Source organism: Schistocerca nitens, chromosome 6, assembly GCF_023898315.1.
Source record: "Schistocerca nitens isolate TAMUIC-IGC-003100 chromosome 6, iqSchNite1.1, whole genome shotgun sequence".
NCBI lineage: Eukaryota > Metazoa > Arthropoda > Insecta > Orthoptera > Acrididae > Schistocerca > Schistocerca nitens.
The window spans coordinates 445,487,902-445,513,751 of NC_064619.1; the positions used below are offsets into that span (position 1 = coordinate 445,487,902).

The following is a 25,850-nucleotide window of genomic DNA, read 5'->3' on the forward strand; positions in this document are numbered from 1 at the left end:
TGCCTTGCAACGAGCTGTTCAGAATACACTGCTGGCCACCGTAAATGCAACACCAAGAAAGACAAGAGGTAGCACAACAAAATTTATTTTGTAGATAACATGTTGACCAAGTATCAAATGATTACGTTTACAGACGTCTGTGACATGTGGTTCCTGCCAGAATCAGTAGCCAGAGTAGCCGCCATTGTTGGAGATCACCGCTGCCACACGTCTCGGCATTGAGTCAAAGAGACGTTGGATGTGTTCCTGGGGTACAGCAGCCCAAGCAGCTTCCACACGTTGCCAAAGATCATCTGGTGTGGCAGCTGGGGATGTAATCTGGGTCACTCGTTGAGCAACCATGGACCACATGTTTTCTATCGGCGAAAGATCCGGAGAGCGAGCCGGCCAGGGAAACAATTCAATCTGGTTATTGACGAAGAGCCTTTGGACAATGCGTGCCACGTGTGGTCGCGCATTATCCTGTTGAAATATGGCTGTGGCCGAGCCCTGAAGGTAAGGAAGGACAACTGGCTCCAGCACCTCGGATATGTAGCGCCGGCTATTTAAAGTACCGGCAATGCGTACTAGAGGCGTGCGAGAGTAATATCCAATACCGCCCCATACCATAATACCAAGTGCAAGACCAGTGTGGCGGTGCATAATGCAGCTGTCCAGCATCCTCTCTCCACGGTGTCTCCACACTCGAATCCGACCATCGTGGTGCTGCAGACAGAAGCGTGGCCTCGTCAGTAAAGACAACGTCATTCCATTCTGCCGTCCACATCCGTCTGTCATCACACCATTGGCGACGGAGACGTCTGTGGTTCTGCGTCAATGGTAGACGAAGCAATGGACGTCTTGCGGACAGACCACTCTGCTGTAAACGGCGTCGAATGGTACGCGCAGACACTGGATGATGCGTTACAGACGCAATGTGCTGTGCTATGGTTCGGGATGTCACTGAGCGATCCGTCATTGCCATGCGCACAATTTGCCTATCAGCACGTGCAGTGGTGCACCGAGGTGAATGCGATCGACCACGTCGGTCCGTCGTACCCTCCTGCATCCAACGGTCACATATCCGCATTACAGTTGTTTGGTTTCGTCCAACACGACTAGCGAATTCTCTGTATGATAATCCACAATCTCGGTAAGCCACTATCCTTCCTCTGTCGAACTCGGATACTTGATCAAACAATGTTCGCTGTTGTCTACGAGGCATAACTGATCGTCTTGTGAAACAACCACAAGGTAAACATACGTGCCGAACGTACACTCGTCGAAATCGCCAAGCCTTAAATGGCGCTATGAGGTGGCGCCACAGGCGCGCGTGATGTGCGTCTACGCTGAAATTCTAATCAGTTGCATATCTCATCGCTGCAAACTCATGGTGTAAATTTCACTTGATTCGGATGCTTCCTTCAGGGTGTTGCATTTACGGTGGCCAGCAGTGTATATCTCCACCCACTCGTACTCTTAGGGATTTATGGATAGCCATGGTGTTGATTCCCTCCAGCACTAGTTCACACACTAGACGAGTCATGCGCGTTGCGGCAGTTCTGCATGTTCGCGGGGGTCCTACACGATATTTGACAAGTGTACCGGTTTCTTTGGCTCTTCGGTGTAGTACGGAAGGTAATTGAAAGCAATAAGCAACGAGACGAACAGAAAAGACACTATTCTTCATAGGCAATACTTGTCCTGAAGTCATCGCTATTTATGATGGTCCCCTGGGCGTTAGGAAACGCGGGAAGTGGTTCTCAAAAGGATGTGCAATCACCATGGACGTCCAGTGCATTCTCTCATGCTGGTCACAAGTTGGTAACGAGTTGTTGTGGCAGGACGTTTCAGTGGCCACCAGCGCGTTTGACAACTTCTGCATGACTGTTGGTGCACATGGACGCGCTGCAATATGTCCCCGCATTGCAACCCATACGTGTTTCATCGGATTTAAGTGGTGGAATGGCGGAATGTCCTCTCGTTCCAAGAGCTGCTCCATTTGCGGAGTTCTATGCGGTGCCGCATTGTCGTCCATAAAAATGAAGTCAGGGCTGCAGCGCCGCTGAAAAGACAGACATAGAGAAGGAGTACTGTATTACAATAACGTTGGCAGGTGAATGTACCGTGTTCAAATATTTGGAGGTTAGTACGCCTGTAGAAGATTATGGCTCCGCACAACACAAAAATGATCATGGTCGACAATGCTGATCTTACCCTCGTATCTTGAGAGGTGGGAACACGTAATTCACGTAGGAACGTTGTTGAAAATAATCGTTTTGATGGCCCAAGTGTTATGGTGTGGGGAGCCATGATGTTGCAGGGGCATCTGGCCTCCAAATCTTTGAACTCGTACACTCACGGGTGTAATTAACAAAATTGACGTGCGTGTGTGTAAAGGCGCATAGTTCTTCTTAAAATAAAAGCTTTGTATTTCTGCGCGTTAGTTATAATTTACCACGACTTCCTATAGTCATTCATTGGATTAATCTCTCTTTCTCGCTTTTAACTTTCGGCTCACTCGTTGTCGAACCAGTGTTTCTTATTCGAAGTGATACACTCGTCCTTCGCCATTCCCACAAAAGTTTCTATTCGACTCGTTTAGTGAACGTGTTGCTGTGTGATAGCTGTGATGTCGTTGCGTCACGTCAAGGAACTGATGTAATGGCTCGCACAACATGCGGCTCAGTTACGTTGTGGACATCCTGCCTGCTGTTAGCGCGCTTTTTCGTGTCAGTTAAGCTTAGAGCCGCACGCAAATGAAGACGTCGGGTATAAACAATGGTAAGGCAGAAGCAGACTCTTCTGAAAAATTGTGCAGTAAAGTTTCAATAAAATCCCACAAATAAAGCACTTGAAGTACTCCCATTGCGATCTTTATTCAGATAAGTTATTGTTTTCAAATATTTCTAGAGGAACGGCATATTTTTAAAATTATGAATTATACCAAAAACTGTATTCTTAAAAATAAGGCAAAGGGCACTCAACATTGTTTTCTTGCAAATGGAGTGTACTTAACGTGAGTTAACATTGACTTACCATTGTTGACTTACTGGGTGGGACAACGAAATATTGTTGCGAAACTTCACAAAAATACAAATTTAAATGGCCCGAACTATTTCAGTTTGCAATACTAAGTTTTTCATTAGCAGTTTTTAAAATAAAAAAGTATAGCGATCCCTAAAATTAATCTATGATTCACGCTAATATAAAATTAACTTTATTGTCGCCTTACTGCAGCACGTATACATTGTCAACGATGGCCCTTAAGATTTCAGCCATCACACTTTGACTCAGATTCACTTCAACTGTAATAAGGGACACAACTAATTATTCACATTTACCAGTTTAGCAACAACTTTCGAAGCGCTTTTACGTTCACGAAAATACTCAAGATCTTTCTTTAATTCGTATTTACCCACGTCATCCTCAGATTCGTACAAATGGTCCCTGAAAAACATTTTCTTGGAACGAACACTGTAGTTGTTATTTCTATTGGCAGCCATGTTTTTGGCACTTTCACTGTTTACATGCACACGTCCTGATAATGTCGTTATCGAGAATCTGAAATTAGAGATAGTGCTGCCATTTCTCGGTTTTTCGTGGTATTATCAACTAATGTGAATAAAACACGTCATTTATCACGTTGTACAGGGAGTGACTGCGTTTATAATCGACTTTCCATTACCACTGTTTACAGCTGAGGTGTTCGCATTCTCAACCGTTCCAGACCGTTCACAACAACGGGAGTTATGGAACTCAATCTTTCACTCTGCATAAAATGTAATCCGAAGTAAAATTTACTGCAATACGGTTAGGATTTAACGTCCTGTCGACTACGAAGTCCTTACAGACAGAGTGTAAGTCGCGCGGAGTGGCCACGCGGTTAGAGGCGCCACGTCACGGACTGCGCGGACCCTCCCGCCAGAGGTTCGAGTCCCCCCTCGAGCATGGCCGTGTGTGTTGTTCTTAGCATAGGTTAGTTTAAGTTAGTTTAAGTACTGTGACCTCTGCAGTTTGGTCCCTTAAGAACTCACATATATTTGAGCATTTTAACAGAGTGTAACCTCTGACTGAAGAAGGATAGGAAGAGAAATCGTCCTTGTCCGTACAAAAGAACCATCTTAGCATTTGCTTTTAGCAATTTAGAGGAATCACAGAAAAACTAGATCTGGATGGGCAGATGAGGATTTGAACCTCAGCCCTCCAGAACACGAATCCAGTGCCTTATCACTGCGCCACATCGCTCAGTTTTTAACTTATATTAAACAGGATGGCCCTGAAATGCTGCGACAATCTTCGAGGGGTTGTAGAGGGTGTCTTGAGGAACAAACCGAGTGTAGGACCCGAGTCCAGAAACAAATCCAAGAGCGTCGAAATTAAAGGCGCCAGCGCTTGCCACGGGGCCACCCCTTCGGCAGCAAACGTGACTTTGTATGTTGACGGACCATAGGCAAAACGTCTCGCAAATTTGTTTGTTACTCAGTGATCGCGACTAATTGGCACGATCTCCAGTGGGGAAGTTGGAGGTAGCTGCTCAACAGACAAGCCTTGTCTCCTATGAATGAAAAGCTCTGTTGCCTTGGTGGGTGACGGTTGCGGACGCAGGTTTCCATTCGCAGTTTATTTTTCTCCTGTTACCGAAAACACTGGATTTTTTAGAAGGTTCCAGGAGAAAAATAAACTGAGAATGGAAACCCGCATCCGAAAGCATCATCCATCAAGACAACAGAGCTTCAGATTCACAGAAGCAAGGCCTGTCTACAGAGCAACTAGCTCCACCTTCTCCACTGGCGGTCGTGCCAATCAATCGCAATCACTGAATAACAAACAACATTGCGAGATGTTTCGCCTAAGGTCCCTTAGCGTACAATTTCATTTTTGCTGCCGAAGTGGTGGCCTACTGTCAGGTGCTGGCGCCTATAATTTCGACACTCTGTAGCGTAGTTGGATGCCGCTTCCGGACACCAGCTCCTATTCTCATTTTTTTCCTCAAGACACTCCTTACAACTCTCGAAGTTTGTTGCAACATTTCTTGGACACCCTGTACTTGGCACAGCCATCCAAATTACGTTTATTCGTAAAGTATAGTGTATGTTGAATCAACACCGAATGTATCTTATTCCATAAACTGCTTAACGATCGCTTCAGCTGTTAGGCATTCTCAGAAAAACTTTCTACATCAGGAGCAACTATTAGCAGCTAGTTTCTGAGCAGTCGAGAGTGCCTTTGTGGAAGATAGATTAGCTTTCTTCCTTTTTAAAATAGTACTAAAAGTTGTTGATGTTCTACTGAGTCCATTTATACCTAAGAAAAGGAAGTGTCATTTGATTCTAATATCTCTTAATCAAGTTTCCTTGATACATTGGGAATTATTTCATACACCTATGAGCAAATGGCAGCCGATAGTATTTTACTCTGCTCATGTATTGTTCCAACAATATATTATTGTTTATAGGACAGGAAAGTCTACTAAATTTCGTATCATTTTCGGTTTTTCTAAGCTTGGAAAGGTTGGAACCTGGGACACTGCTTATATTTTATGGAATCAGTTCTGAACCATACAAGTGTAAGTACTGCATACACTAAACAGAAATGGTAAAAGAGCCACTAATGTTATTTCTTCAAGATGTAAATTGTAGATAATCTGATGAAAAATAACATTACAAATGGATACACCATAATAGTGAACCTTGTAATTGGGGAAGAGGAAGGTGGTGAAGGAAAAAAGAAGATATATATATCGAGTTAAAGCCCGAAGAAAACGTGAGATTTTGCACTTAATACGTTCTTTTCCGATATATGAATAACAAGCTGTTTTAAGGAGTGACGTACTTCATGCAATATCTTTATTATACAGCCTGTTTGAGCTGCCAGTACCTATTGGTTTTATGCAACCCACAACACCTTTAAAAACCACATGAGAGATTTTATATTCTCTCGCTCGCTACATGTAAACCATTAGCCCTAAGGAAAAAATAAAAAGGATCTTTTTGCAGGAAATTTAATGTTTTTAAATATTTTAGTGGGATATGTTTTCGGTGAAGGTTTTCGAGTTATTCAAGAAAAATGCGTTTGAAGGTCACTTTTGCACGCCTTTCTTGAATAATTCGAAGACTACGGCATCTAGCAAAATAGTGTCTCAGCACATCATATATCCTACAAAAAGGTCCCGTTTATTTTTTTTCTGTAAGAGTAATAGTTGGTGTATAGCGAACGAGACAATATGAAAATTTACATGAGGTATTTGAAGGTGTAACAAATTTTAATGGTTCTAATGGCTCTCAGCACTATGGGACTTAACATCTGTGGTCATCAATCCCCTAGAACTTAAACCTAACTAACCTAAGGACATCACACACATCCATGCCCGAGGCAAGATTCAAACCTGCGACCGTAGCGGTCGCGCGGTTCCAGACTAAAGCGCCTAGAACCGCTCGGCCACACAGGCCGGCAAAAGGGGGTGAGGGGTGGGGGATGGGGAAGGCGTAACAGGTTGCATTAAATCCGAAATTAGGAGTAACTGACTCACCCTGTGTAATACATTTCAATTTGTCACTTTAGAACGTTTGTTATCATTTCGTCTATATAATTAACAGTAATGAGAAAATATTCAACAATTTTGTGCAATTTACTGTGAGAAAAAGGGACAGGAAAGTAATCTGAAACAATATTACAGTTTTAAACATGGTTGCCTCTCAGTAACCGTATATAAGTTTCAGCACAGGAATCACACAGCCAGTCGGTTGCAAATAACTGTTTGGTACATTGAACTAAGTTCAGATACCACTAAGGATATCTTCGTCAGAATGAAATTTTAAGAAACCACAAAGTTACATTGTAAGAAAGCTATGATCAAAGTTTCGAGCGATATGTTTAAATCATAAATTAAAATCAAACACGTTTAGGCCTTGAACGCGAGTATTTTAATTTTTGATTTGAGCATAAAACACGTTCATGCCTTGAAAGTGAGTATTTTAATTTCTGACTTCAGCATATCTGTTCGAAACTTCGACCATTGCTTTCTCGCAATGTAACTTTACACTTTCTTAAAATTTCATTCTGACGGAAACATCCTTAGAGGTGTCGAAACCTAGGTCAATGTACCAAACAGTTATTTGCAATCGGCTGGCTGTTTGATTCCTATGCTGTAAAACAATATTTGTCAGTTTGTCTCGTTAGAAAACTTAAGTATCTTGTGTGATACGTGACTAGTAACAATGTGTAGACAACAAAGAAACGTCATGGCTATAATAAGATCATCCGATAAAATATTAATATTGTGTCAATATATTACACGAAAGTACGAGGCCAAAAACGGCACAGAAGTATTGTGCAATATTTATGCCGTGGACACGTTAGAGCATGTCATCGCTCAACGAGCATGTATTGCGATTACAATCGCTAAGTGCTGCAAAAAGAAAAGCAAGAGGAAGCGGCGATGGGCGAAAAGGTGGCTTGGAAGGCGTTTCACTCACACCCATGCAAACATTCTAATAGAACTTAAACAGAGCCAGATGACAATACTGAATTTTTTTAAGGACGGACAAGTAATCTTTCAATGTACTGGTGAACTCCGTTATAGCTTATGTACACAGAAAAGATACTGCTCATATACGCGTCGGATTTCACTTTCGACAAAGCTGGAAGCGATCTATAATCCTGAAAAGAGTAAGATACATTACTGTGGGTAGTGCTGTCGTGTACTTCTGCAATAAATAATTGAAGCTTTTGAAACGAAAAAATAAGCTGTGTCAATGTTATTTCCCTGCACTTAAACACTTTAATCGAATGTTTCTACAGCTAATTACTGAATAAGTATTAAATACGTAATCAGTTTCTCTCCTCAATACACTTCAGTAGATGATTCCTTTCATCTGTCTTTTCTAAAGTTATACTCTACCAAAACTATGGTTCGGTGGTTTTGTACAGTACATAAATGACGTAGCAAATTGTCGGATCATCGGTATTATTGATAGACAAAGAAACTTGACTGGATGTATAGAGAGAAACTGAGGGCCGAAGACCGCTGTATGTTTGGTTTGTTTTGCGTAACAGCCACACTGTTACGCTACTGAGTATTTTATATCTTTTGAGAATACGAATTGCATTTTATAAGTAATAAAAATAAATGATAGCGTAATTTCTGCACTTTTATATAACCAAATCAATTACGTTTGATGTAAGTGCATTTTACAAGCTCAAATATAAGAAACCTACAATCTATAATTATTTTTGTTATTTTGCAATCAGTTGTTTATTCTTCATTATGATAAAGGTAAGACTTCCCCGCAAGTATTACATGCGAAAGTTGTTTATGAATAACAGAAACATGTTTTATACGAGCTCGAAGAAGTATTGATGCAATGTTTGATATTTTATTGCTTTGAGTCTTTTTTTTAATTTTACCTTTGTTAGGAACCTGCGTTGTCTAGCGAAATATGATAAATATGGTTTTTTTTATTTTTATTACAACATTCCTCTGTTTCGTGTTACATATCGACAATTTTCGAATAAAACCTGAGTTTAACATCGACAATTTCAATTTTCTTATAAATACTGTTTATTTTTCAGTTACAGATAGCAGGATAACTATGTGGAACAAAATTATTCCTCTATAGTTCCTCACTCAGCCTCTAGACGGTTCACCGTTTCCAGCTTCTAGGGGATCTACTAATGGTAAGAAACTAATCGCATACGCTATCAAAGTGATTGAAGTGAGGTAGCGCCGAACAGATACGCAACGCACCTAACATACAAGTAACACAGTTACGATCTTAACTGACCAAGGCTACTAGGAAAACTACGGTAGTCTACGCTTCCTTACGTAGTCTGTGCAGTAGCTTAGGATATTTTTACAACTCCAGTCTTTCCTGATGTATTCATATGGCGTCGCTGTATCAGTTGTTTGCATGTCTGCAAATCACAAAGTCTCCGTAGGAACAGATGTATATTGCGTAAAATCAGCCTTATGCTGTAGAATATGTTGGGCATATATTGAGTAAGCGTCAATATTTTTAGCTTCAATACATTACACAAACCGTCAATCTCGGTCTCAAACGGTGAAAGTTATTGTTCGGATAGAAAAGCGATTATCGTGCGTTCTTTGATTGCTCTGGGAGGGTCACACCAAAGTAGAACACCTGAAATATTAGCTCATTTTATTGCATAAATGAATAAAAGATTTACTTAACTTTGCCACACTTCTTTGCCACAGGATTTCTTTAAATTTTAACACTGTCATTAATATGAAAGCATCACTTGATGCACTAAGTAACAAACTGTTCTCTTCCAGCACAGTATTCTGCATTTACAACAGTACAGCTCTTCAGAAACCTTAGCTTCTAGTTGACCCTACACTATGGTGGTCATTTCGGAAGCTGAGGCCATGAATTGCGCTGAACTCTTGTATCTTCGACTCTATGTTGACCTCAGTATGAGGGCGCTGTAGTTGCTGAGAAGGAAGTGTAGTCTCGTGGAGCGCCTCCCGTATGTCATTACGGATTGCAGTATGATCTCACTAATGTTCCAGTATCGATTCGTGTTGCTGACTTTGGTGCGGCACTGAGATCTCCTGACGATACGACAAGAAAAATGGTCATAAAAGTAAGTGTCACGGAGTGGAGAACAGTCACTCCTTGTCAACAGCTATTGCTTTCAAACCGGAAAAATACTTCTGTCAGTGAATTCCAGGTCCGTTTGAATCAGTTTCGAAGTGGTGCACGGTAGAGGGAGCCAAAGGCTTGAAATTTAGAGAGCCTGTTAAAATGGATGTAGGGCGCTGTGGTTATCCAGATTTGAAAAGACTTGCACAAGATGGACCAGCGAGTAGTCCAAGGAGGTTGGAATAGATCCAACCAAAACCTGAAGATATCGGACGCACTGTAACGAAACTGTTGCCGATTTTATCGGGCGACCTCTGGCGACAGCGTCTGGCGACCTTTTTCGGCGCCACTGTGAGCGCAATCTTACGTGGGATCATTGCAGACACCACTAGAAATCGGGACATCCTGTGAAAATCGAGGTATCAGCCGGCCTTCTATAGAGCACTTTCCGCAGTTTTTCAATGTGCGGCTTTTTACCTCAACTGCGCGGGACAGCCGCGTGATCTCATGCGCCTTCTCACGGTTCGCACGGTTCCCCCCGTCGGAGGTTTGTGTACTCCCTCAGTTATGTGTGTGTGTGTGTGTGTTGTCCTTGGCGTAAGGTAGTTTAAGTTAGACTGAGTAGTATGTAAGTCTAGGGACCGATGACCTCAGCAGCTTGGTCCCATAGAAGCTTACCACAAATTTCCAAAAATTTTTTACCTCCGGTACAGTGTTTGCTATGGTGAAACGTCGAGAATAGGTTGTAGTGACCATCTCTAGTGAAGCAGAATTTCAGGATACTGTAGTATTTCCCCCAAACGGTAACTGGAGCCTGGTGGAATTCCCGTTACTTGCGATTTGCAAACAGCGCTGTCGCGAGGCCGATATGTGAGTTGCGGGGGCGTAGATTTTGGCGAGCGTCAGCGCGCGGAGCAGGCGCGCCGTCGGTTCCGCAGCGCCGGAAGCCCTTCCGGCAGATAAGCTGTCGCCGGCCACCGCTATGGCTAGCTGGCCAGCTAGCTAGTGCGCTGCTTGCTGTCAGTGAGTAGCTGCGGCCAGCTGCGCAAAACACCGCCGCGCGGCGCTGCGCCACTGCACGGTGAGTCGCGCACCTGCTGACCGCAGTCAAATGCGCCGCTTTCGCTGTCGTAAGGGCCCCTGTAGACGATCAAACTTGTTTGTCAAATTCGCTGTTTCCTATTCACGGGTTGTCAAACATGTCCGCAGACGGACCAACACAGCTTCTTAAATTTAACCTCATGCTTAAAGCACCTGCCACCCTATGCGTGCTAGTCACAAAATTGAGGGCGTTCAATAAGTAATGCAACACTTCATTTTTCCTAAAGGAAGTTGGTTGTATTCAGGATTTCAGTACATTATATTATTCCCCACTTTTTTGGCTACAGAACCCTATTTTTCAACACAGTCTCCGCTCAATGCGACATCCTTACTCCACCTTACAAGGGAACCTCCCCATCGCACCCTCCCCCACTCAGATTTAGTTATAAGTTGGCACAGTTGATAGGCCTTGAAAAACTGAACACAGATCAATCGAGAAAACAGGAAGAAGTTGTGTGGAACTATGAAAAAAATAAGCAAAATATACAAATTGAGTAGTCCATGCGCAAGATAGGCAACATCATGGAGAATGTGTGCTCAGGAGCGCCGTGGTCCCGCGGTTAGCGTGAGCAGCTGCGGAACGAGAAGTCCTTGGGTCAAGCCTCCACTCGAGTGAAAAGTTTAATTTTTTATTTTCGCAAAGTTATGATCTGTCCGTTCGTTCATTGACGTCTCTGTTCCTCTGTTCACTGTAATAAGTTTAGTGTCTGTGTTTTGCGACCGCACCGCAAAACCGTGCGATTAGTAGACGAAAGGACTTGCCTCTCCAACGGGAACATCTCACGTATTTAATGCACTTTCGTCCAAAGTAGCGAACAGTCAACTGCCAGTCAGGGAGCCTCGTTAGTAGGAATACTCTCTCTTCCGTGTGCTGTAGTCGACTGACGTCGTGTGTTTCGATGTTTGTTTAGGTGTAGCGTTCCCATACTACGGCGCCGTTACCTCGCATCGGACGGACGGACAGATAATAATCGTCTGAAAATAAAAAACTAAACTTTTCACTCGAGGGAAGCCTTCACCCAAGGACTTCTCGTTCCGCAGCTGCTCACGCTAACCACGGGACCACGGCGCTCCTAAGCTCACACTCGCCTTGATGTTGCCTATGTTGCACATGGACTACTCAGTTTGTATATTTTGCTTATCCACACAACTTCTTCCTGTTTTCTCGATTGATCTGTGTTCAGTTTTTCAAGGCCTATCCACTGTGCCAACTTTGAGGGGGGTGCGATGGGGAGGTTCCCTTGTTGGTGGAAGGGCCTGTTTGCCCGCATGGTACCACTCTACTGGTCGACGTCGGAGCCAGCATGCTTCCCGTAGAGCGCCTCCGTCAATCGGCCAAACAGATGGAAGTCTCTATGGCCTTCAGTTAGGAGGCGAAGAACCCATCTTTGAGTCTCCAACTGGTGAATGAGTGTGTCAGCAATAGTAACATAGACGTCCAATTGAGCAGCGGTGTCTTTGATTATGAATGAATGGATGAGAGTGTCCGCACGTTCCAACGTTTTAGGAGTCATAGCTATGTCCGGCCGGCTGGTACGCGGTGCGTCGGAGAGGTTTGCGCGACCTTGTGCAATGATGATAGACGCCTCACCCCACGTCTCACCGTGTTTTTGTTCACTGCCGGTCTCCGTAGACATTCTGCAAGCCCCTGTGATTATGAATAAATGAATGAGAGTGTCCGCACGTTCCAATGTTTTAGGAATCATAGCTGTGTCCGGCCGGCAGGTATGCGGTACATCGAAGTTTGCGCGACCTTGTGCAATGATGATAGATGCCTCACCCCACGACTCACCGTGTTTTTGTTCACTGCCGGTCTCCGTAGACATTCTACAAAGCACCTATGAATATCTGCGATGCTCTGGCTTCCGCCAAAAGAAAGTCAATGACACCCCTCTCGGTGGAACGCACCTCAGTTACAGACTCCATTTTGAAAGCTGCGTATAGCGCTATTGTCACCAACCGGAACTTCATTACACAGGGGCTGAAGCGGGAAATTCCACGATGTCCCACAGCAAATTTCGCATTTTTTCGTCCCAAAATAGGCCGAGAAATAAAATGTTGCATTACTTATTGGATGCCTTTCATATTTTTTCACTACTGGAAACGACTACCAGTACAAAGTCTTCCTGCATTGACTTTAGCGCTGCGTATAAAGAAAACAACAGGCTATTCTAGGTAACGGCTGAAAGTGAGAGTTACTAAAACCATAAAAATCTGCTAAAGGAAATACTACACTCATTACCTCATGACTTCATCAGCTTTCTTCAAAAGGGCGGTCACACTTATAATTACGTGTTATAATTACTTCACTCATGCCCTCAAACATAAGACACAGTTATGCGAAAATCTGTTCTCTTCTGCTTGATACTCCGATGAAGGAACATTAAAATACTACAATGTGGGAACACATAAATCGTCTTTGGAAGAACCATAGAGCTACGATTTTTTGTTTTATTCTAAGAATATTTATTTTCTTCTTAACGTCTTCCTGTAAAATATGTCTAGAGAAACGCAACACTTCAACCGTTTTCGTAATTCCCAACGCTCTTTAATTCTTATACTTGACTGCAGTTTCCAAAATCGAGGAAATTCACGATACAGTGAGATAAATTGTAACAAGCTCTCTTTCTCATTAAACAAACACTGCTGAACATCAACACATTAACGTCCTACATCTTGTCAAATCGGCCGTCGATCAAAATTCCTCTCAAAAACGTTAAAGACAGTCTATATTTGAGAAACATGTCAAACAAAGCAGCGCACTGCCAAATAATTTGACAAAATACAAAGGTCTGACAAATTGTTCGATCGTTTACAGGGGCCTTAAGTAGGGCTATGGAAAAAGTATCTCTAGTTCTTGTTATCGTGTACGTTTATACCGATACCGATACTGTTTTACTCGATACTTTCCAACTGATGCTTTTACTCACATGAATACCTTTTAGCTGGTACCTTATCGAATGATCTTCATAATTACATTTTTATCATCGAAATGATAGTCTCAGCCTTTATGTGGCAATTCCAATGACGTCACGATTGGCTAATCCTTTAAAAGACCAGGAAGACACGAAAGTTTTATTCCATCAGTTGTATAAGCTAACCAACGATTACCTGATAATTCCAGCGACATCAGTGCCCTCCGAGCCTTATTTTCAAAGGCAGACAATAGCTGTCAGAGTCACATAATAGATTTAAGCCGTACTAGGAACGTCTCTGGCAATTGATAAGAGAGAGACGACGTGAGTGCCTTGTGGTTCACGTTATCTGTGGCCAAGAAGGAAGAGGTGTTGGCTAGGGCGGAGCCCCAGTGACGATTCCGCCTCGGAACGAGGAAGTGAACACGGCAGCTGTAATGCGTTGTGTAGCAACCAGCCTGTGTACTGGAATCACGTAGCTGCGACCACTGATCTACAAGGGCAAGGCCGACCGTCAGGTGTACGCTGTCACTTCTCACTGCCCTGTATGCATGTGCCGCCTGGGTGGATGTTGTGCAGCTTATGGTACACGACGTCACAAAGGACGCTGCGAAGTTACAGGCTACGAGTGCAGGCTACCTACCTGTCAGTTTGCCACTGCCGTTAACGGAGTATAGCGCCCACATACGTGCTATGCCTGTCACGTCCCACTAACAAGGGGAGGCCGCCAATTGTGAAATTCAGATTCAATTCATACTGCGCATAATAAAAGCTCATGGCCAGAGGTGTAATGTAGCAAAGCACCAAAATGCACTTCTCAGCCGTTGTCGAGAAAATCGACAGTTAAAATAAACCGTTGCTGTGAAATACTCTCTACGATTAATGGTTTCCTACAGCGTCGTGGCGCAGCGGTAAGCGCTCGGGTTCGTAATCCGAAGGTCGCCGGATCGAATCTCGCGCCATGCAACCTTTTTTTTTAGTATTTTTTTGTAATTCAAATGTGTGTATACACACATATATATATATATATATATATATATATAATTCCCGGCAATCAGTTGCAATAATTATGCATATAATAAGTTGTTGAAAGTCGTTTGTCGTGGAAAAACTGACGACTTCGAACATCATTATGTTTTCCGCAAACAAAGTAGTATTTCACAATAGTTATTAATTGTTCAAAATGGTTCAAATGGCTCTGAGCACTATGGGACTCAACATCTGAGGTCATCAGTCCCCTAGAACTTAGAACTACTTAAACCTAACCTAAGGACATCACACACATCCATGCCCGAGGCAGGATTCGAACCTGCGACCGTAGCGGTCACGCGGTTCCAAACTGCAGCGCCTAGAACCGCACGGCCACTTCGGCCGCCAGTTATTAATTGTCTTCATAATGTTAACCACGTATAGTTAACGGAAGACGTAGAAACGATATTGCGAAACGAATACGTATAGCGTAAGTCAAACGTTCGAATTAGAATAGAAACCCCACGAACACAAATTTGCTGTGGCAGGTATGAAATATAAACTCCGTTACTCGCTCGTTACACTTGAAGGACAGACGTTGAATGGGCCGAAACGAGCCGCCGCATAACAGCGTAGTTGCCTGCTAACTTCGAAAGAAGGTAGATGCGGTCCCTAGCGCAACTTATAACATCGTCGAAAATCAGTGCGGACGTGAGAGCTTTAGTACACCCTGTTAGACAAACGGAAAAATGGAGGCGGCACAACTGGAGAGCGATCCTCCTTCACCAACATGCATAAGCAATTCATTAATAGTTTATGTTTATATTACTATAAACTAATAATAAAAAAATGTTGCATGGCGCGAGATTCGATCCGGCGACCTTCGGATTACGAACCCGAGAGCGTACCGCTGCGCCACGACGCTGTAAAAAATTATTGATCGTAGAGAGTATTTCACGGCAACGGTTTCTTTAACTGTCGATTTTCTCGACAACGGCTGAGAAGTGCATCTTGGTGCTTTGCCACATTACACCTCTGGCCATGAGCTTTTATTATGCGCAGTATGAATCGAATCTGAATTTCACAATTGGCGGCCTCCCCTTGTAAGTGCAGATCAGGAAGAGACACTCAGCTGTAGCTATAAGAAGACAGATAGTCGCCACGCCAGTAATCATCTGAGTGAGGTCATTGACTGCTTGTTGTGGTTCATCGTGCGTTTTGTTCTGATAGAGGCTATTTGATCTGCTTTCCTCTTTACTGCTGTGCTTCCTCAGTGTTTGACTGATACCGTTCGGCAGACATTATCGTTGATCAGCATTTCGGTCACGTCACTGGGCAGATATTGTGACTGGTCACGTGTTTGAGCAACGAACTTTAGGCCTGCATTATGGTTCGTTACGGCGTTGTCCTGTTACTTACAGTCATGGAAATAAGTATTCATACAGTAGGTGGTGACAAACTACGATGGTGTGTTCGGATAGTAAATCACCCACAGCGCCGATACGAATAAGTACTATGATGTAGCGTCAGATAACCATGTTCTTGGTAATGAAGCTTCCCGAATGCCATGAATCTATTTTGGGAAAATAAAATATGTCACACTCCGCACGGTCAACGACAGGGCAAAATGTATTCTTACAGCGGACTAATTTCAACCAAACAAACGGCTGACGCAGCCCCGGAGTGCATGCCATACTTGTGTAGTCGTGTGGCGGCCGTGAAGCAACAGCACGTCGGACGTGGGTACTGTGGAACAGCAGAATGGGCCGCAAGGGGAAGGAAACGACCATTGAACGAAACATCGTTGTCGCCCAATATCTTCAACACAAGTCGTATGCCGAAATTGCGAACATCATAGGACGAAGCCCAGCGACTGTGCAATCTATCATTAAGCGATATAAGGACAGACATGTAGTAATAAACAGTGAACGACACGGTCTTCCACAGAAGCTTACATCAAGAGAGACCAGAATGCTACTAATAATCATCAAGAAAAACCCGAAAACGACAGCGTCGGCACTATCCGCATATGTAAATGACCACTTTCGAAAGGACATCACTCCAAGGGCAGTTCGTACCATTCTCAATCGTTCGGGCTACAGAGCCAGGGTCCCGAGACGAAAGCCCTACATCAGCAAAAAGAACAGGAAGTGGCGGATGGAATTCGCGAAAGAGCATGTATCCATGACAGCAGAGTTCTGGGATACTGTATTGATTAGTGATGAAAGCAAATTTAATATCGTGCACAATTATGGTAGGATCTTGGTCTGGAGAAGACCGAGTACAGACCTCGACCGAAACAAAATTCAACCCACGGTGAAGCTCGGAGGTGGTGGAGTGATGGTATGGGGCTGTATGTCAACCTCCGGTGTCGGAAAATTAGTTTGTGGAAGGTACCATGGACAGATTTGTGTATATGAACATTCTCAAACAGAACTTACAACAGAGTGTTGACATCTTGGGTCTTCCTAGAAATTATTACTTCCAACAGGACAATGATCCCAAACATACGGCGCAAATTGTCCGGCTGTGGTTGCAGTACAACACTCCACATACTCTTAAAACACCAGCCCATAGTCCGGACCTGAAACCCATCGAAGACTTTTGGAGTGAGCTGGAAACACGAGTGAGAAAACACGACATCCGTAGTAAGTCCTCTTTGAAAGAGGCTCTCCTTCGAGAATGGGAAGATATCACGTCGGAAACTACAAGAAAATTGGTCCATTCCATGCCACGGAAGTTGCGAGAAGTAATACATCGGAAGGGTATGCATACGAAGTATTAAACATGTTCCGGCAATGTTAGAAGTGTCATGTCGTGTATTGAATACTTAATTCCCAGCGCAGTAGAGAACTTGGCAGACGTTATTTGTATTTTGTTTTGTAAAGGCTTGTTTATTCTCGTTCTATATACCAGCACAGCTGCATTGGCGACTGGCCAATGTCGATAGTGCATATCCAATTAGTGTTTTTGTTTTCGTATTGTCAATAAAGGCAGTTTACTTTTGCACGTCCGGTGTATGAATACTTATTTCCATTACTGTATGTCTCTTCCGTCATGTTTGTTTATTCACTACATTGAGTTAATGTTACCTCACCTCGTCGTGTGGGCTTCTTTGTTAAACTGTGTATTTTAGTGCACTGGGCTCCAGAATAAGTGAGGGGCTTGATCTGAATGCGCAGATTCATTCTCGTTTGTATTTTAAACTTAGCCTTAAGTCTGAGCTGTCGTTTGCTTAGGTATGCCTGCAACCGTGTGTCTTTTAAGTGATGCAAAGGACTGCGCTGTTTTATTGAGAGGTTAATTTATGAATCTTCCCACCATTCGATTACTTTTAGATATTTACTGCGCTGGTAGCTCCGAAATTGTCTAACAGCTGATTCGATAAATGTGGAGCTACTAATCTCAGGTTGCAACCATTCCATTGTGTGAAGTTTAGCGCACCAGTTGCGCCAAGATTCTATGAAGACTTTAGTGTGCGTCAAGCTTTGGATTTACATTTGTTATGTATGTTTAGAGAGTTTTGTGTCTCAGATTTATTTTGAAAATAAATTGCTAGCTGATTGTGGAACGTTTTTCGTGATTTGCAAGAAGAAAGTGCCACTGGTTGCGAAATTGCTGTTACTGTAACTTACAATATTTGTCATAACATTTTTCGGGCTACAGTTGGCCATAAGCAGTTAGTTTCCTACTACTTTCTGTGATCGGTTGGGCCTTATTAGTAAATATGTGGCTAAATGTTGTTTTTTAGGGTTCCGTGCCTCAGTATGCAAAAACGAAACCCTCATAGGATATCTTGGTGGTCCGTCTGTCTGTCCGACTGTTTAAAACTCTTTTTCTCAGGAACAGGTAGACTATCAAGTTCAGATTTAACACACACATCACGGTCTTGGCTTCTAAATCAACGCAATCAAAAGAGACGGCTTTCATGCCACATATTTTGACACTAGAAAATTCACTGATCAAAATCTGTACGGTACTTCCCTTTGATATAAAATCAAGAAATTCGCAAAGACGCATAATTTCACGCTATAAGTAAAGGAAAAAATTGAAAATTCCTAATTTATAATTACATCACTCGACAGTAATATTTTTTATCCCTGTTTGTCTGTCCGTCTGTTATGACCCTTTTTTCTCTGGAACAGGTTGGCATATCAAGTTCAGTGTTACGCCACGTGGTAAAGTCACTGATCCCACGGAGGTGTAAAACATTTAAGCTTCTAAGTCAACTGAGCCACCGGCCGCGGTGGCCGAGCGGCTCTAGGCGCTTCAGTCTGGAACCACGCGGATGCTGCGGGTGCAGGTTCGAATCCTGCCTCGAGCATAGATGTGTGTGACGTCCTTAGGTTAGTTAGGTTTAAGTAGTTCTAAGTCTAGGGGGCTGATGACCTCAGATGTCAAGTCCCATAGTGCTTAGAGCCATTTGAACCATTCAATTCAGCCAAAAGGTTCGGCCATTTATATCTCATATTTTGATACTCGAAAACTCACTCACCAAAATCTATAAGACACTTTCCGCTGACATAGAACCATGAAATTTGGCAAGAAGCAAGTTTTCATCGAACAAGCAAAGTAAAAAAAAAATCTGAAAATCGTTAAACTGTAACTACATTACACTACAATACGGTTTTGCCATAATAATGTACATTGCATTCATCAACCGTCACATGGATAATAGACGAACGTTACTGCATGCAAACATGAAATATAAGTTGTAGTCATATTTTAGCATATAAGTAGAGAATGTTTTCTTGAATCTTCTATATCTACATATGTAAACTGAAGTCCCTTCCTTGGTCGCTTCTTTCTGAATGTCCAGGCTTGTCTGTTGAACTGCTGTAGAGATTTTGATACGGTCTTGGAATTCCATACACCGATGTCTTGCCAGTTCTACATAGAGAACAGGCAAAAATCGTTTAGATTGTCGATTACCCGGATGGATGAACTATATATATAAGTTTTCACGGATCCCCTCAGTGTGCGATTCCTTTTAGAACTTGGTCAATTTTTTATAATGTACATTAAAGATTACAGCAAAATATTTTTCACTACCAACTGCAAGATGACAGATATGTTTCTTATTTCCAAATGTGATGAAATATATCTGTAAATTAAACTTTGTATGATTAGCTACTGTGAAATCACTCTTACAATGAAGTGTATTGTTCAAATTCTTCTTTCATTAATAAATGATGAACTAAACTTGTCCATTAAAATCACCTGAACGCTCCACTGCCCACGCACACGATCCCAATCGTATCAAGATTATCGCAACTGTATGGAATATCGTTCTTGAGTGACTGGTCTGTCTCCATAGCCGACTGGACAGCGCGTCTCTAAAGCGTCGTTTACCCGACGACACTATGTTGCAGGCAAATGCACTACCGGCCACTGCGCGTTTGCGCAACTCGTCGGTGAAACTGAACACTTGAGGCGTGTTCCAACTTTGGCGACACTAGTTGCATGAGTTTTGAGGTTATGTCTGTTCGTAGAGTGTAGACAAACTGAAACATGACGTGGGGAACGGATAATAACGTTCGCTTTTTGGGCATCTACGCTTTGGATAGGTGTTTGTGGGATTTCTGCGATGCTTATTACAAAAATAAGCAACATATTGCTGCTCCAGAGACCTTCACGTGCTATCAGAACATAGATAGTTTGACAATATCTGAGCTGCAGGACAAAATTTATTGAAGTAGGAGCACGTATACAACTGAATTAAGAAAAATACATGCAAGTGTAATTCTAGCTGTGGAAATACTCTCGTCTACAAGACTAAAATTCCATCGTTCGAGTTGGCCTACTCTTTTTTTTTTAAGGAATGTTGTTGACAGGAGGGAAGGCTACACAAATCAAGAAGCTGCATTCTTTATTCAGTACTCATTTATTTAAAACGTCGCAGCAGTGCTCCCCATTGAAATATGTTTGAATTTTCAAATATTGCCACTGTAGAGATCTATCTTCAAGAGAGTAGTTTGCAAACCATTCTCTTCTTAATGCGGCCTGCTTCGAATAATTACTGCTGTTAATGTTAATAATAATTACTGTTAATGTTAATAATCATTGGTGTTAATGAAGCGTCATCACCATAGCATGCCGAGTGTTCTCGATTGTAATGCACGCAATGAGATATGCAATTTCAGTTCTGGCGACAGGGCTTCATGCATTACAGTATCTTTATTCCTTACCGCATAATTAACTCTATTTAGAAGAAACGTGAACACTCCAGGAGACATTCCAAGATAATCGGAAGAACATCTTAGGTCTTCAATTATAAATTATTTCAGCAAGGACGCTGAGCAACCGGGCTGACACCTTTTCTTCATCCAGTCACGAATCGAAACACGTTTCTTAGATTTTTTTAATGCAGCATTCCGCGCAACAAGCTTTAACTCCCATCACAACTCGAGCGACGTGCAGCTGCCAAAACTTTCATTTCGATCACGACTCAGGGACCCACAAAACGAAGAAACTGAAGTGTTTACTGGTGTCGCCGTGTCTACAGTCAAATATGAAACCATTTGCCTGCACCTCATTCCACGCAACGAGTGGCGCAACCCAATGTCGTCTTGTAAACTAGGCTTAATGCGGAGGACGCGGGTTCAATCCCCCTCCCCCCCCCCCCCCTGCTGTCACAGATTTCTCCAGAAATGGAGTGCACTCAGCCTCGCGATGCTATCTCAGGAGCTGCTTTAGTGAAAAGTAACCGTTCTCCGGTCTGAAAGGTTGACAGCGGCCGGAAGAACTGCTTGTTGACCATTAGCCTCTCCACACCACATCCAAGTTACGACAGATGGCAAAGAATGACATGGCAGAAAACGACGTAGCGTGGTCTTCAGGGCCTGTTGGCAGAGTTTAGTTTGCTTTTACTAAGGAGGGGAATTGAGGTAAGATTTAATGTGTTTACTTTTCGGTACCATTCATCTGTTTTCTGATAATACGTTTTGTAATTTGATATTTTCAGCGCCAAATTTTATAAAGATTGTAGTCTATCGAGAAATTGAAGAAACTACTTGATTTAAAGCTTGTGTTATTCTCATTAAAACTTGTGAAATCTACTCTCTCTCTCTCTCTCTATTATAGATAGATTTTATAAACCACGGAGGCATATCAGGGGAGCTGGCACTACAGACTTCAGCCGTCAACACCACCATGATAGATGCCCCAAAGCATTAGCTTACTGCTTCTTGTTCTTAAGTGCTGTCATGTGCACGCTACACTTGTTTTTAAGTTCAAGTGTCACAATGCTTCCTTGAATAACACGGCATCAGAAATGCGTTTCCAGACGGTTGAAATTGTTCAAATGGCTCTGAGCACTATGAGACTTAACTTCTGAGGTCATCAGTCCCCTAGAACGTAGAACTACTTAAACCCAACTAACCTAAGGACACCACACACATCCATGCCCGAGGCAGGATTCGAACCTGCAACTGTAGCGGTCGCGCGGTTCCAGACTGTAGCGCCTAGAACCGCTCTGCCACCACGGCCGGCCGTTTCCAGACGTTCTTTTGGTCTTAAGTGCATGTTTGATCCGGTAATACGATGTATTTCGCTTCGTTAACGTAACTTTCTTTTAGTTATACGTTTCGAGACATGAAGAGGAGGAGTATGTGATGTCAAAAAGCTGCTTTCTTAACCCAAAGTTTTTCTTAATACGGATTGAGGCAACAGACGTTCGGTCAAAGTCCTTTTCCCGAAAATACTGAAAATATATTTTACTATGTTTGGTCGATTTCTAACCTTTTCTTCTCACAGCTTCCACCCAGAGAGTTTTTCGACTGATGGGGAATCTACATTCAAACAACATAAATAAAATCACCACAGGAAAATTGAATAGCGCAAGCATAATTCATGTACGGCTACATAAAAAAATATCACTCGAATGAGTCCACTTGAGAATGATATATGGTTCCTTTACATTTTAGACTGAATCTGAATAATTAGGACACCCGTGAATGGCGCAAACTGTCATTTTTTATCAAAACACTTCCATCAGAAGCTAATGTTTGGGGCAACTAACATGGCGAACGTTGACATAAATTTGAGACGTCATGGAAACTCCCTTTATTACATCTCCATGTTAAAAACAGAGCTGCAGAGACTGGCCGACAGAGAGAATCTACTCTAATCTTTTGATCAAAGATAATATGGATGCCTCAAAGTACTGATACTCTCCTTTCGGCGTTGTTACGACTAAGATACTTTCCTGCGATACTTCTAGAGAGCAAAATATCGGTAGTTTTCGTTCGATGCCGTGTTCGTAAGAGGAAGACACACGAACAATGGATCGCTGGCGATACCGCCTGCGACCGGCAGATCGCTTCGACCCCACCGTATGCGAACGAGCCACCTAGTAACTGCAACCGGTATTTCCAAACTCAGTGTGTCGTGAAGCTCTACCAAGAAAAATGAACTGCTGGCCATACATCGCAGGCTTTCACAGACGGCATTTGCGTCCCTGGTGTCTTTTTTATGTGCATAGGCCTTGGTCCAAGACCTTTAAAACAATGAAAACCAGGGACGCAAAAGAACTGGTGTTCAGAAGGAGCAGCAATTGATCTCCGTATGTCGACTAATACGTGCAATAACAAAGGGTCGGGATAAATTGCAATTTATTAAACTTATTTTGAAACGCTGTTTCTAGAAATTAGCTACGTTACTGACAAGGCTGGATTTACGCGTAGGTCAGGCTTAGGGTACCAGGAAGGAAGTGGGTGCCGACAGACTTTAGTCGACGGTTGTATTTCTAAAAGGTTCCACACAACCGGTTTCTAATCAGATTGAGTGTTTATGGAGTATCGTCTCAGAGGGGTCTCAGTTCGTCGCAATTGGCGGAAAGTCATCGAGTAAACCAGAAGTGATACCTGGGATTCCCCGAGGAAGCGTTATAGGCCCTCTGGTGTTTCTAATCTATGTAAATGACTTAGGAGAAAATCTGAGCAGCCGTCTTAGATTGTTTACAGATGATCCGCCCTTGGTTTCTTGGCTACAGAACACCTTAATTGTTCATTGAGCCCAAGTGATGTTTCGTGTATATCTTTTCAGTCCGTATTTCGCAAATATATTTTATCGACCCCAGCTCCATACTTGTTATTTAGTCATGTACGTCAACAGCAAGTATTTACACCACTGGCCATTAAAATTGCTACACCACGAAGATGTGCTACAGACGCGAAATTTAACCGACAGGAAGAAGATGCTGCGATATGCATATGATTAGCTTTTCAGAGCAATCACACAAGGTTGGCGCCGGTGGCGACACCTACAACGTGCTGATATGAGGAAAGTTTCTAACCGATTTCTCATACACAAACAGCAGTTGACAGGCGTTGTCTGATGAAACGTTGTTGTGATGCCTCGTGTAAGGAGGAGAAATGCGTACCATCACGTTTCCGACTTTGATAAAGGTCGAATTGTAGCCTATCGCGATTGTGGTTTATCGTATCGCAACATACGCTACATCCGACCTTTATCAAAGCAGGAAACGTGATGGTACGCATTTCTCCTCCTTACACGAGGCATCACAACAACGTTTCACGAAGCAACGCCGGTCAACTGCTGTTTGTGTATGAAAAATCGGTTGGAAACTTTCCTCATGTCAGCACGTTGTAGGTGTCGCCACCGGCTCCAACCTTATGTGAATCTTGTGAAAAGCTAATCATTTGCATATCACAGCATCTTCTTCCTGTCTGTTAAATTTCGCTTCTGTAGCACATCTTCGTGGCCAGTAGTGTAGATCATGAAAACGGGATCATGACTTCCCGGAAACACGTTGTATTTTTAAATTAAACGAATCACACATTTTTGTGACGGCCTTCGTAGCGACAAACAATTCGCTGTAGAAACGGCTTACGAAGTCACCGCCACACTTTTAATAGCGGGCCGACCGGTCCGCTGGAACAGTGAACAGAATGATGAAACCCCAAACACTCGGATTAAATGAAAGTCGGTACTTATCTTTATTAACGACGATACAGAACACAGTGGTGAACATGGTCTACAGAAATCTGTCTAGTTCGAGTCGGAGCGGCTAGGTCAGCGTCGGCTGACGACAAACAACAACTCTGCTGCGATGAACACACAACTGTCTAGCAGGTACACAATTCGGTGGCGAGTATACAACTGAGCGGCGAATCCAGAACTGTCCTAGCGCTCGCGACTCCAGCGCTTAAGAAGCCAGAAGCCAGCGGTGGCGCGCGCAGACTTGCGGCGATTTCCTGTATCGCTGGCGCTGCTTATGCGGACGGCGTCCGGACTTTGATGCTGCCAACCTTTTTGGCAGCGGGCTCGGTTGGCATTACTGGCTAGGATATAACACACATTTAGAACGTCCGCCTCCGTACCTCAGCGGTAGGCACTGTTAACTGCCATGCAGAGGATCCGGATATGATTCCCGGTTCTGCGAGGACTTCTTCCTTAGTCGAAGGACTCCAATGAGATGCCTTCAGTCTTGTGAGGCCAGATGAGGAGCGGCAGCGGCTCCAGGTCATGACCACTGCTGGGAGAGTAGTGTGTTGATCCCACGCCCTCCTACACCACAAAAATATGTCGCCTCAAGGCAGACTGTGACACGGGGGCCGGTCGGCATCCCTTGGGTCTTCAAGGCCTGGACGAGAAGTTCGCGTTTATTTATTTACATTTCACTCAGTCGTCGCAGTCGTCGAAAAGATATACCTCAAGTACACTACTGGCCATTAACATTGCTACACCATGAATATGACGTGCTACAGAGGCGAAATTTAACCGTCAGGAAGAAGATGCTGTGATATGCAAATGATCTTCTTTTCAGAGCATTCACACAAGGTTGGCGCCGGTGGCGACACCTACAACGTGCTGGCATGAGGAAAGTTTCCAACCGATTTCTCATACACAAACAGCAGTTGACCGGCGTTGCCTGGTGAAATGTTGTTATGATGCCTCGTTTAAGGAGGAGAAATGCGTACCATCACGTTTCCGTTTGATAAAAGTAGGATTGTAGCCAATCGCGATTGCGGTTTATCGTATCGCGACATTGCTGCTCGCGTTGGTCGAGATCCAATGGCTGTTAGGAGAATATGCAATCGGTGGGTTCAGGAGGGTAATACGAAACGCCGTGCTGGATCCCAACGGCCTCATATCACTAGCAGTCGAGATGACGCATCTTATCCGCATGGCTGTAACGGATCATGCAGCCACGTCGCGATCCCTGAGTCAACAGATGGGGACGTTTGCAAGACAACAACCATCTGCACGAACAGTTCGACGACGTTAGCAGCAGTATGGACTACCAGCTCAGATACCA

General features: G+C 43.3%; 1 protein-coding gene across 3 annotated transcripts in view; it reads left to right on the top strand.

The window, feature by feature from the left end:
- LOC126262314 (probable beta-hexosaminidase fdl) overlaps nucleotides 1-25,850 on the top strand; it is an 880,573-nt gene that overhangs the window by 291,905 nt on the left and 562,818 nt on the right. The window contains exon 1 of one of the 3 annotated variants that reach the window (XM_049958866.1): nucleotides 10,604-10,665. The exons of the other annotated variants lie outside the window; for them this stretch is intronic. The gene's annotated coding sequence lies outside the window, so the exon portion shown is untranslated. Of the gene's footprint in view, nucleotides 1-10,603; nucleotides 10,666-25,850 lie in introns of those variants that run through there. 3 annotated transcript variants of the gene reach the window in all.